This window comes from Aulonocara sp. 'chitande type north' Nkhata Bay, linkage group LG10, assembly GCF_057382095.1.
Source record: "Aulonocara sp. 'chitande type north' Nkhata Bay isolate Kocher_YH1m ecotype deep benthic linkage group LG10, A_spYH_male_GT1.1, whole genome shotgun sequence".
NCBI classification, from domain to species: Eukaryota; Metazoa; Chordata; class Actinopteri; order Cichliformes; family Cichlidae; genus Aulonocara; species Aulonocara sp. 'chitande type north' Nkhata Bay.
The window spans coordinates 26,892,638-26,907,003 of NC_141353.1; positions in this window are offsets into that span (position 1 = coordinate 26,892,638).

The window sequence follows — 14,366 nt, forward strand, 5'->3', positions numbered from 1 at the left end:
AGTAAAAAGAGAAAAAGTCAGAATTCTGAGATTAAAGTCAGAATTCTGACTTTTTTTCTCAGAATTCCCACTTTTTTCTCAGAATTCCCACTTTGATCTCGGGATTCCCACTTTAATATCAGAATTCCCACTTTAATCTCAGAATTCCGACTTTTTTCTCAGAATTCTGAGATTAAAGTCAGAATTCTTACTTTTTTCTCAGATTTTTTTTCCAGTGGCCCTAATCCTCTTCCGTAGGGTTCAAATCTCTTCTGTGATGAAAATAATTATTTTGACATGAATGGCCCTTACTTCAGAAATAAGATGGCATATCAACAAATTCAAATGTCATTTAATGAAATATTGGATTTTTACATGTTGTTAATATTTTAAATTCTAAACGGTCATTGGAATATTTCAATTTTTATCTTGTTTGTTTGATTTTAAATCCACTGTGGTGGTGTGCGGAGGCAAAACTACAAAAACTGTGTCCAAAGACTTATGAACCTAACTCTAAATACGTTTTAGGAGCCTGAGCCACAGTCAAAACAAATATAATACTCTTACATCTAATTTAAATAAGATAACTAAGCAATGAGATATACATAACTCCTTAATATGTTAAAGAGATTGGTATGATCCATATTATTAAGGAGATTTTTTTTTTTTTGCTTGACCCTCTTCCTTCCCTTTCCTCTGCAGGAAAAATAAACTTGACCCCTGCATCCTGGCGAGATGTGACCTCTGCACCTCAGCAACCCCTAAAAACACACACACTCACCAATACATAAACACCAGCTTTCCTTTCACCCCCCTTCATTGGCTGCTTCATTTTAGCCTGGATGTTCTCTCCTCTCCTCTGTCAGCAATCTCTGCCACCATAATATTCCTATCTCTATATTCCAAGTGATTTTTTTAAACTGATCTCTCAAAGGGAACAGAAAAGCAGGAGTCAGAAATTTCTAAGCCACTCAAATCGAGGCATTTGAGCCTTAAGCCTTAAGACTTGAGCCTTAAGACACTTTATATTATAAGGCAAAGACACTACAATAATACAATACAATACAATAAGGGGTATAATAATACCCTTGTGGGTAAGCACTTGGTGACAGTGGGAAGGAAAAACTCTTTTTTACAGGAAGAACCAGGGAGGGACAGCCGTCCTCTGTGATCAGATGGGGGTGAAGGGACAGCAACAGCACAGGTGTGGGGAGGTTGAAAAACTGCATTTTAATCCCTGTGTTTTGTACAGAGTGAGTATAAAGTGAGGAAACACCTGAAGAACAAGGTGAGCATGAGACTGAGAAGCAGTGCTTCTTAATCTGAGGGATGCTGATAAAACCCAATTTAGGAAGATGGCAAAAAAAAAGGAGTCCAGAAAGGAGAAGGAGGACTGCAGCAACAACACATGGTCCCAATTTCACAGTTGTGGACGGAGGAGTGCCGGCGGATGCGGGGGCAGGAACAAGGCTTGCAATCTGGAGACATTAAAAGCCCAGTAATAGTCACATTCACTTCCACAACCAGGAAACTACTGCTCTGCTCCTAGTATGCACGCATGTGCCTGTGTAAAAATAATCTTCTGCCTTTGTGAGGACCAATTAAGGCTTTCATGCTTGCAATGAAGTGCATTTTGACTGGTGGTCATTTCAAGTGTTAGAATTGGGAGTAGGTTTGTTTCGGGGTTAGGGGTTTAGGTGGTATTGTTGAGTTTAGAGTGTGTATGTGTTTTCTCTCACACACTCAATCTCCTTCAGCATCTACACACACAGGCTGAGACAGAGCAGACCATGGCATGAAGCAGGGCAGAGCAGGGCACTACAACAGAACCAACTTCCTGTTGCCTCATATTCTTCCAGAGCTCTTAATGAGACCTGTACAGTAAACCACCACCTCCACTTTCAGTCTGATCTGTCAAGCCCTCCTCTAACCTGTGAATATGATGAGGCTTCCACACTTTTAATGATTCATTTAAAAAGTAAGATTAGTTTGCCGCTGTCACAACTTTTCATTCAATCCATAATGTTCAGCATAAATGGGGAAAAAGAAATACATCCTGCTCCTCTAAAAGTCGAACAATCGGACTTTTATTCCAAATATATATAACATCAAATTGCATTTGGCAGCTATCTGGAAAAATGTTTTCTCCAAGTGCAAGTGTGGATTCAAAGTTTCATGCATCAAATAGGCCTCTGTTTGCCAAACGACTCTTGAAAAACTACTTAGTCATAAACACAGAGACACACACATAGATTCATGGTCTCAGTCAGCACTCTCACTGCGGTGTGTTTAACTACAGCTCCTGGACTCTACCGAGGTGTTTCATCAATGTCAGAGCTGGTTTGAAAACGTCCTCTGTCAGGCCACACTCGCTGGAGACGCAGGCTGCTAAAAAGAGCCACAGACATGAAGGCACGCTGAAAGCGGCCCTTGGTATGTCAATGGGCCACTCACTGGGAGAGCAGGGGGGGGCTTTTGCTGAGGGAAGGAAGCAGAGAGTGGACTGTCTGTAAGTGGGGAGACATCAGTGGATCGCTTTGATAACACTAATAAACAGGCTCTGTTTTATTTTCTACTGCGCTTCTCTGAATTTCTGGTGTTTTCATTTACAAAATCTTGAAGAAAATCACTCGATACAACCATCTAATGATAAATTATTCTAACAATCTTATACGTTTTTAAGTTAATTCACCATTAGCTTTATGAAAGAGTTGGTGTGGTGTTTGTTTTTTGTTTCTTTTTAATGTTTTAATTTTTTTCTGAATTCTTATAAATCAAATGATCACTTAGAAATATAAAAATCAAAAATGCACAATTCATTTAATCATATTACAACCTTAGCCTCAGACTTACAGGACATATAGATATTGCCAGGAGATGAATCTTGAATTTTATTTATGCTGGACGGCAACAGAAACAGCAGAGAAGCACAGACCTTTACTTGAACCTTTTTTTAACCTCACACTTTGACTGCCTTCTTCTATCTTTAATAGTAATATTTTAAATCCCCAGGGTTAATAAAGCATGCCGATGGATAAATAGATCGATAGATAAATTAACACAAAATACATCCGATTACATTATACTGTCTACTTAAGTAATATGTTTGATGCAGAAATGTTACTTATTGTATGTTTTGAGCATGGTTTTAACTATCAAACTTCTTTCCTTACTGCACAGATTCAGTTATTAATTTTTAATGTAGTTAAAAGAATCATGAATAAATGTAAATGCATTTTTGATTATGTTTTAAACTCAGTTTTTAAGTGTCTAAAGCAGGCAGTGTTTTCTTTTTAGTGGTTATATAATATATATAATTTTTTGCTATTGAAAGCATATGACTATCTCAGGTTGTGTCACTTCTAATTTTTAATTTTCAGCTTAATATATTTGCATTTATGTAGCGCTTTGCTAGTCCTGTACTGACCACTCAAGTCATATCTTACAACCATATCTTGACAGAGCATCTTATTCTATGCCACAATAATTACTTAACACAATTCACCTTTCACCTTTTTATATATTGAAAGCAGTTTCTTTGAAGACTTGTAATGTAAATGTCCCAGTTTCCAAATCACTTTGGGTCAATTTAGGTTGATTAAATGTTCTACAGTCTCTAGACAAAAGTGACAGCCAACAAAAAAATGGGTCCAGACATTTTTCATAGTGGATGTTTGAGGTCTACATTTTCATTTCCAGAAGAAAAATCTATAGGATAGAAACAAAGTATCGATCCTATGGCACTGGTATTGATCTGACGGCATTACCGGCAATATTTGGATTGATCTACACACCCCTGAGGTTCACTGATTAGACTAAAGCGCCTGTCTTTGGACTGTGCAGGGAAGCCAGATTACCTGAAAAAAACATGAAACACCTGAAGGAACCAGACAAACTCCATCCAGAAAGTCTCCAATCTGTGTTCAAACCTTTAATAACCACTTTATAATGTGACAAAACACACTTTCCTTGACAAACAAGATTTATTTACCCTCTTCCTGTGATTGTTGACATGAGGTTCAAGCATAAAATTCTGTGACTGAGCCCATAAAAAAAGAAAAAAACAAATAAAAAAATTGGCCAGTCTGCTCTCTGAGGTTGTCTCTCTGGGCAGCGCCACACTGCCTCTAGTGTGGGTCCTGTTTTTTTGTTTGTTTGTTTTTTTTTTTGGGGGGGGGGGGGGGGGGTAGCTTTGCTCTGTGAAAGTGCAACAATTATATTCCCTTTATAACAACAATAATGGGGATCTGGTCGATCCATTCCTACGACATGTGAGCCTTTTCCAGTAAAGGCACAGGCTCCCTGCATCACTGACATTTTCTGAGAAGGAAAAATGACCACATGACTAAATTTTATTTGACCATTCCCTTGAAAATTACCCCTTACTGATATTTAATAATCGTTCACGACGATAAAGACAAAGTCTTAGGAAGAAAACAGATTAGACATCTATTAGACCATGGAGCAGGCATAAAAGAAAGGCAGGCCAAATTTAAGTCGAGTATCGTTTAAGGCTTCTAGGTTTAGAGTCAAAGAACTTTACACTCGCACCTATTTGCAATACTGATGTTTGTCAAGACATTGCAGTGTCTCCAGTTCTGAAAGTCCGAAAGTTTTATGGTATTTTTCTGTAAGAAAAAAAAGATGACAAATTAGATCCAAAGGAAAATGAGGGTGCCTCTTTGTTTTTCCTTTGAGTTGACTACAGCACAGACCATACTGGGCAGTTCTCAGTCCCAGTGAGAACTGTTAAATTAAGAATTTGAATTAGGGTTAATCTACATACTATAATGTGATGCTTTAACATCCCCTTACCCACACGCTGCTTCTCCATCTCCACAACCTCCACTCCCCACACCCACCCATTAACCACATGCGCTATGATCTTGGTGTGGTGCAGCTGTGTCAGCCCAGGCCTGTATGGCATCCTGCATACTGTTAGTCCAGACCACGAAACCATACTCTTCAATGGCTGCCCTTCAATCAGAGCACCAACACACACACACCCACAGCACTCCTGAGCCTTTAATGATTAAAATAGCCTCTGAACACTGAGAGGACAGAAGAGGCCGGTGATGGAAGAGGAGCTCTGAAGATTTGTTTTTCACTGTCTAGTTTGGTCTGTCAAAACATTTTCCTTTTTTTTTTAAACACTTTTATGGGTTTGATTTAGGCATTTACAAACAAGCCAATCAGCACAGATGAAATGAAACACAGGATAGAATAAGCCAGTACATTAAAATCACATCAATACTAATCAAGTTGTTTAAATCAAGAGCAATAGAAGAATAAGATAACAGTCATCAGACAGCAGCTCCAGACTCGGTGGCAACCTCCGGGACTGAAAAATGACGCCGGCGTAAAACTGCAGATCTTCTAATGGCCTTTTTTTGTAGTCTGCCGCCAGAAATCATCATAAAATACTCGACTTTAGAGAAGAAATAAACACATTTACAGTCTGGTTGAAAAACAAAAACAGTTCTGGGCCCATAGCCAATTAACCTCTTCATGGCAATTGTAGAGGAGTTGCGTTTTTATATGGTAAAATTATTTTACATTTATGTTTATTAAGGCTCAAAATCATCTGTATAGGGAAATCTTTGAAATGCAGGCAATGCAGGCATTCAGTGAGGCAAACAAACCAGGTGAGCAGCAGGCGATGAGCAAAGCCAAAAGAAAAACTGTATAAAAGTTAATAACTATGTAACAAAATCTATAAAGAAAACTAGAATGAAAAGAAAACCAGGAGAATGCAATCTACGTAGGACAACACAGGAAAAACCGACTGGAAAAGTGTCTCAGTTGATAAGTACATAGGTGAGAATGTACAGTGTTGTCATAAAGTATCTGCCCCCTTCCTGAATTTTTACTTTTTTTGCACATTTTTCAGACTTAAGTGTTTCCGATCAGCAAACAAATTTTATTGTTAGACCAAGATAACCTGAGTAAATACAAAGAGCAGGTTTTTTAAATGATGATTTCATTTATTAAGAGAAAAAAGGTTTCAGAAAAACATCCACTTTACCAATATTATATTAAGGATGCAAATTCATGCAAAGATATTAGTTAGGCTCCATGCAATGCTGTTTGATGAGCAGCAATAATTGGAAACAGAAACGCTAAGATTTGCTTTCACTAGATGGAAATGTTGGCAGTGCTGGACAAATTTACTTCAAAGTGTCTCAACCTATAAATCATTTTGTTAATTCTGTGATTTGTTTTAAACCAGTGCTGCAGTTAGATCTCATCAGTCCTGGATATTTACGCAAAATCTTTATTGGCATTAAACAGAATTATGGCATAAAAACACTCATCCTCACCCACAATGATGAAGAAGCTAAGAAGTAAGCTTAAGTCTACATCAAGTTCAAGTTGGGTATCTTTTCCCTGCATCCTGCAACTGAAGGAGGACCTCTGTACTGACTGACTGACCGCCCCTGTTTCCTATTAAACCAAAGAGGTGTTGGGGTCCTTAAGGACAGTTTGGAGTACAGTTGAACCTCTGTGGAGCTGACACGTTCACAAACATCAGAGGAAGATTTGTGCGTCAGAACTGAAAGCCTCAGTGTGTGTGAGGTAACAGTTTTTTAAACATCTATCCATCCATTTATCTATCTATGCATGAAAGACTTTTTTTTTTTAAAGAGGGGGCGTTACGGAGGAGGGATGTCGGGAAAGAGGTCTGTGTTTGATTTATGGCCCTAATAAATCCCAACTCTTTACCCTCTAACCCCTGAACCAGCCAGGCAGCTCCCTAAAACCTTAATTACTCCCCTGCCGACCCCCTCTATATCCTCATGGGGCGCGAGAGAAAGGAAAGAGAGCGAACAGTGGCCATATTATTCTGCTGTAAAACCGAATGGCGTCCTTGTAATCACCTGACTGCCTCATCAGCCAGAAAGCCAGTGCGGCAGTTGGCCAGTGAGACAGTTCGTTATTCAGTGACTTCTATGGCCGGTGGCCTGGCTGGATGAATTATAGAGGCCCTTCTAGCTTCACCACCAAAACACACACTGATTCATTCTCGGTCCAGACTTAATTGGACATATCTAAAAAGTATTTTTACGTTTACAACCCAAGAACCAGGGCTTTTTATTGTGGGTAAATTGGGCTTCCATTGTGAAGACAGACACAGAAAGTCTGTGCCTTTCTTCAGATTTGCATCCAATTTCAAAAACAGTATTTCCAGACCAGGTTATTTTCTGGCTTTTTGCACAGCTGATTTGAAAGTGGTGTTAAAAAGTTATCTTATAGTCAAATAAACCATCTTCTCTCATATATGTGGACATGTAACTCTGAAATAATGATAGAAGAGCTGAACAAATGTCAGCTTTATGGCTCACACATCAAGATTTTAACCATTTTCTTTTATTTTAGTGACTTTTATTTTCACACATGGGTGGATAATTTGTTCTTCTTCATCTTGACATTGATTTCAGGTCACTCAAAAACAAAACTTTTCAAGGAATCCTGTCGAGAAATTTGACATATTGACTGATTTGCAGCAAAAAAGAAGTGTTGTGGTTTTTTTCACCACCAAAGAAGGAGCAAACCAACCACAAACACAACGTTAGCGCAACAATGGAGAAATATTTTTATCGTTCCCAGAAATTGTACAAATACATCGCATACTGAGCTGGATCAATTCAAGATGTCTTGAGGAAAAAACATACCTTTAAATCTGATGTAGTTCAGTTATAGTATATTTTGTGCATCACATATTGTTGAGAATCTATAAAAAAGGAGATTTAGAAACTAATGTAGCTTTCCGAAAAAGAAACAACATCAACAGCCTTTGAGGATTAACAGGCCAGTTATAAGAAAAAAGATTAAAATGATTTAAAATGCAAGTTTCTTGGTGCCTAAATCTAAAAATAAAAGTGACTTAAAATTATGATAAAATAGCACCAGAGAAATAAAAAAAAAAACACTTGGCACTATGGGGGATTTAACCTACACTCTCCTCTGTAAATGATGAGTGACTCCTATTACCACCACCATCTTTTTCTTAAAGCACTCTTTATTGCTGCATGTAAGCAGAGGGAAATTTGAGTCTGTAAGCATAAAACTCTGTGACCGTCATTGCAAACTTCCTACATAAAAACGTCACAAACTGCCATTTAGAAATGAGGCAGCCATTTTTTTTGTCTATGTACATGCAAAGAGAGAAAATTGGGATTTTTTTAGTGAGTTTATCACACTGCTGGGAGATGTGATTAACTGACTGTAAGTCTGATCAGGGTGATCCTTTTTCCACTGTGCAAAGCAGCACCGTCCAGAAATGCACTGTGCTGGTCTGTCAGATATTAAACAGGTAAAATACCCTGTAGCATGTGCGCTGTAATACTGTGTTACTTTAGATTTATTTATGTTTAAATACTTAGTCCAGATTTAATTTGAGAAAAACAAAATCGTATTCATACAAATAAAACTTGACTAAGATGTTTTTTAGTCTTTTAGATCAGAATCTGTACTTTTTATGTTTAAGTAGAGCTCAGTCACTCACCTTTTCTTCTAAGTATAATGTGGTAAAACTATACAGTCAGCACAGAAGACAGTCCAGCAATTCCCAGGTTGGTCTTCCTGCACCTCAAAACTTGGAGTGCTGTGGAAAAGTATGTGAGCCCTTCCTGATTTCTTAGTTTTTAGAAATCAGTCATGAATCAACCACATTTTTTGGGAAAACTGGGTTCAATTTCACACCCAGACCTATCCAATCAAGAAATCATTTAAATAACATGTCTGACAAAGTGAAGTAGGCCAAAAGAACTAAAGATACAGATGAGCAATAAAGTCATTGACATCTATCAGTCTGGACAGGGTTACAAAGCCAATAACTGAATAATGTCACTCCTTCATTAGCACTTGCTGGTTTTCATCTCAGCTCTAACTTAACCGGCGTCCCAAATCCTGCTCGTCTGGCTGCCCAGTTGTCCAATCAGTCCATTCAGCTGTCAGCTTTGCTGACACACTGGACTCACTCACTGACTGACTCGTTTCCTGGCCAGCAGAGTTGTTGTGTCAGACTAGATTTATGTCTGTGGTGATAACTCATTTCAGACATACTGCTTTCCCCATGGGGGAGCAATAAAACCACTCACTGTGCTAACCTGTTTTACCCTGAATTCAGTGGAAACACTCCGAGCCTTTGTTGCTGTTTACATTTTCATTTTTGGACCCTGGCTGCTGTTTACCGAATACAACATTCCCATAAGCCCAAATTAATCACTGCTGACGCTACAGCAGATATCGGATTCTTATAAGAAGATGGGAATTAATCAATTCTAGCATTACTGGAATTTACACGACTGACTTCCAAGATACAAAATCAGTGACCGCTGAAGCAGAAACACATCTTAAAATATTATATAGCATGTTATAACTTTTAATGTCTCCTGGAAACCTTGTTATCCAACTCTCTGGCCTGTTTTAATAAAATGATAACAAGCAGTATTTCATCTTCTGTTCTCTAATAAATCTCACACATAGTTGGATCCAGCAACAGTTGGAATTTGTTTTACTAAATTTAAAGCAATTTAAAGATCATGACTGAAGACAAGCAGTATTAGAAGCAGGTGAGAGGATAATCAGTGGGACTGCAGTTGCTTTTTCCAGGATCAGACGGCCCGAGTTCTCGACTTTCAAGGACAGAAAGACAAAGGATGCAGCCTTTTAAGTGTTTAAGAGACACTCAGTCGAGACGAAACCACAGCTGTAAAGACAAAAGAAGAACCCAGAGGTCTCATAAATCACTTTTGTTTTTAAAAATGCAGCATTCACACCCGCTTTCAACAACGACGACAACCACTTCCTTCAAGACGACCACATGAACCAATAACAAGCTGGAAGGAGGCTTCTTTAAAAGAAAGAAACAGATGTTTATGTCAGTTGTCCACAGAGGGTAAACCGAAGCAGGAACACTGGAGAAGTTGGAAGTTTCATAACTTTAAGTGTCAAGAATCCAAAATCATAATAACTGCATGCACAGACACAGAGTCCATGTGACGTGCTTTGGTGCCACCAAAAGTACAACACATAGGCTCATTGGGCACAAACCAATGACAGTTTCTCAGTACGTCAATGTGGGAGGCGCTCCTAGATGCCACATTTCTTCTGACCACCAACACCTATCATTAAGTCAAGAATTTCTCAAATGTAAGCATTAACTGTTGTGTTGACGTAACGTTTTGGATAAGCACTGACCAAATCATCAACCATAACCACAGTTTTAACCTCTGAGGGTAACAACAGCTTCCACTGTTGGTAGAAAATATGCTCGCTAAGACTTCCACTAGTCACTGTTTACAAAAACAGACTAATTAAAGAATAAAAACCTAAAGATGGTTTCAAGCTGGTGTTTATGCAAATGCAGTCCACCTTTTGCTACACACATGAATGGTTTGTTGTCATCCACCAAAGCCTGCTCAAACATTATTAACCAGCTAAACTCTGACAAGAAGTAAAATACCCAAAATCCTTTTACAGCTTTCACATGTTTATATTCAGATATTTATTTATTGAGATAAGTGTGAGATTTGTTTATTTGCTCCCAGCTGATTCACCACATCTTCTCCCAGAACTTTTCTTGCATATTAGTCAAGCACTTATCTGCAGTATCTTTCTCTCTCACACACACACACACACACACACACACACACACACACACACACACACACACACACCTTCAGACACCAAGTTACTTTTTGACACAACACTCAGTATTTTGCACATTTCGATTGCACTGTCTTGTGTTTGTATCGTCCTGTTCTGGCAAGTGTTGCACTGTCTTGTCTTGTTTTTTTGCAATTTTTGTACATTGCACTTTATGTAGTCCTGTGTTGATTGTCTGTTATATGTCATATGTAGCACCAGAGTCTGAGAGAAACGTTATCTTGTTTCACTCTGTACTGTACCACTGCACATGGCTGAAATGACAATAAAAGCCACTTGACTTAACTTGAAGTGTCAACTTTTCCAACTGTTGAAAATTGTAGATTACATTTTACCTTGAAACATAGCCAGGTGCCTGCTTTGTTATCTTTTGTTGAAATATCTTTTAGTGGAGCGTTTGCAGTTGGAAAGAGTTATTCTGGGACAGTAACATTAACAGATCCTTAAAAAAATTATATAATTGTACCAGGCTACTTTCCACCTCAGTTACTTACGTATAGCGTAACCACTTTTGAGTGATGTGCTGTTGGACTTTTGCACAGCCTCAGGGCTACTCGAATGGACACTAGTAGGTCATAAATTCCACTTAAATTGTACATATTCACTCTTATGTCCAGCCTCAAGAACTGGAAGCGCTGCAGCTTTGACAGACACACCAAAATACATCTACAATATTTAGAATGCTTCACATTTTAAAAGGCTGTTGGTTTTTTGTTCCTCTTTAGTCTTATTAGCTGCACTACACTTCAGCATTAGTCTGAAACTTTCTTGGATTTATTTTATTTCTTTTCCAACACAGGGCTCGTGTTTACTCTGAATATACTGTATGCTCTCACCTCAGGACAGTCAAACATTTCAAATCTGTGTTTATGAAGGACAACGTTATTGTTCATGTGGGTTTTAAAGTTTAATCACATTAAGAATAATTATACTCATGACATAAGCTTAGGAAAAGTCTCCAAGGGGTTTATCATTGTGAGTTGATGACTAATATATCCTTATAAGGAAGGATATGGGTAAAATTTACCTAATATTACAGCTCATAAAGACTTGGAGCGCTTTGGTAATTTGTTTCACTTGGCTTGTTTGGGTGCATATTTTACAACATGAATAAAATATGGCTAAATTCTGGTTCAAGGTTAGAGTAAGACATGAGAAACTGTGCTTTTATAACAGACTCTGACCCACTTCAAACCATACAAAAACAGCACAGTAAGACAAACAAAACTAACTCGCTGATTGAGGAAAAAGGTTTTCAGGCCTCTGAATGCAAGTTGATTTTCACATCAGCAAGTTAATGTATGCGCACTAATTTTACAGTAAATTGTCCAGAAAAAAACTATAAAAGCTGTGTCAACTAGAGCCATGCACCTAGTTTTAAAGCAACCACTTCTTTTAATAATATGAAAAACTGTCATTTGATAACAGGTTGTTGGGGCTTTTTACAGAGTCATTACCCAGCTGATGTGAACGATTACCATCGAGCGCAACCAAGCAGGCCTCTAATTGTTCATGTATGGAGCCCCGAGGATGTGACTGATGGATGTCATTAAGTCGAATTTGCGTCAACGGACGTGTAGCGAGCATATTACAGTCCATCTCCCTCAACCCTGCACTTTCTCCTCAGAAGGCAGCTAATGGCCCAGAAGGTCCAGGTAGCAATTTAGGCCTCTTAAGTTTTAAATGCTTCCTACTGTAAAGCTGAACTACACACACACACACACACACACACACACACACACACACACACACACACACACACACACACACACGCAACGGAACGCTAAAAACTATTTATGATCTTTGTAGGTTACATTTCGACTCAAAGACAACGAGGAAAATTGGAAGCACAAAATTTTTTTATTTTTTCTTCCAGTTTCTGACTCACATTTGTCGATTTAACAACACTTTTTAAAGCAGTTTTTAATCAAATAAGTAGATGTGTAGTTTAAACGAACAAACACAAAAATGAATTTTTTCTGCTCACAGTCTGGTGTGACGCTACTTTCAGCTTCCCTTTTGCCACCAGGGGTTGGCACAGCGTGTACGGCATGTTTCATTTTACACCAAATAGCCTTCCTGATGCGAGCCCAACTGGGATTTTTGCCACAGATGAAATTCTTAAAGGATGCCTATGGTGCTATTCTTTTTTCCTGTCATATCTATACTGGTGTAATGGTGGAAAGATTGAAAATAATGAAGTTGACATATACTCGGGGAACACTTGTGAGCACGTCTGAATCAAGTTACAGACACCTTGCCACAAATTTGTCGTGGGCCTAAAGCAAATTGTATTGATGATCAGTTTTGTCCTTTTTTAATAAATAGATACAATTAGGCAGAAAATGTCACCTCTGATCTTGATCTTGAGATGAAGGTCACCAGTCTTCAAACTCATCTGAGATTTTGCCTTGTTCTCAAGTTATTGCACTCAAGATTTTTAGAAAACTTGACCTCTGTCCTTGAGGCCAAAGTCAGAGATTCAAACTCATCTTCAATTTTTTGTAGATACACCTATGTTACCAGTTTAAAAATCCTGCATTCCCTCAGTCTTCGTGTTATTGCCTTCACAAATCTAGGTGTCCTCAACATCACTTCACTTTTACCCCTCAGAATAATCATCACAATGCACCTTTACTAAAACGTCAAGTCTCTGGTATTAATGGAAACAATGATACTGTGTTTCATGTGTGTCTCCTTGTCTGTTCTCCTTCTCTCCTTCTATCTGATGCACTTGTTCACAGTCCCGCTCCCAGATGAGTGATGAGTGAGAGATCTTTCCCTGGGACAAGCGCACTTTTGGGATGTGTCCACTTAGAACAGGAATAAACACATTTTTGTTTCCATCCATCCATTTTCTTATCCAATTCAGGGTCGCCAGGGGGCTAGAGCCTATCCCAGCTACCGTCAGGCAAAAGGCAGGGTACACCCTGGACAGGTCACCAGTCTGTTGCAGGGCTAACAAGGAGACACAGAACCACTTGCACATATGAGCAAATTAGAAGTTGTGCATCCTTGTTGCCAGTTTCATTAATTTTGCATAGCTAGCTGAGCCTAGGTGACATATGGACCGCTGTATTCTACCAATGATAATTTTTCATGAAAGCAAATACACATCCATGTTTTGATAATATATAGTTTCAAGAGTTCTCTCTTGGATGGGCTGCGACTGTGAGCGGACCCCCGACACAGGTTGTTCCTAATGCTTGGATTAATACAGTTTTTTGCAGTGTTTTTAACTGACTGTCCAAACCTGCTGTTTGTGAGGAGAAGCCAGTGCTGACTTAAAGGGAAAGAGGCTATGAGGGCTTCTTTCAGACAATCAGAAGTAATGAGGGGCCCAGTATGAGAAAAATAAGGATTATTCTTTAAATTGTGAATTTGTGGGCAAAGCTACTCTATTAGAGTCAAAGAACAAAAACAGCATCCAATCGAACTAAAAGAAAAGTATGAATACAGAGGTGGCAGAATTTTTAAAAACTTGAAGCGTTAAACTCCACAATGGTGGAAATGGACTTTTCTGTGAAAACTTTTTATCCTAAATCATTACTTTAGAAATTCCTCAAGAAAAAGCCGCAGAATTGCGATGTCATGCTCATTTATTTCACAGTACAGAGTCCCAAGAAAGAAATACAGAGGTCAAAAAACACATGAGAAGGATGATATTGCGGCCGATGTTAAACTATTAAATGAACGAATATTGGATGAGGTGCCAC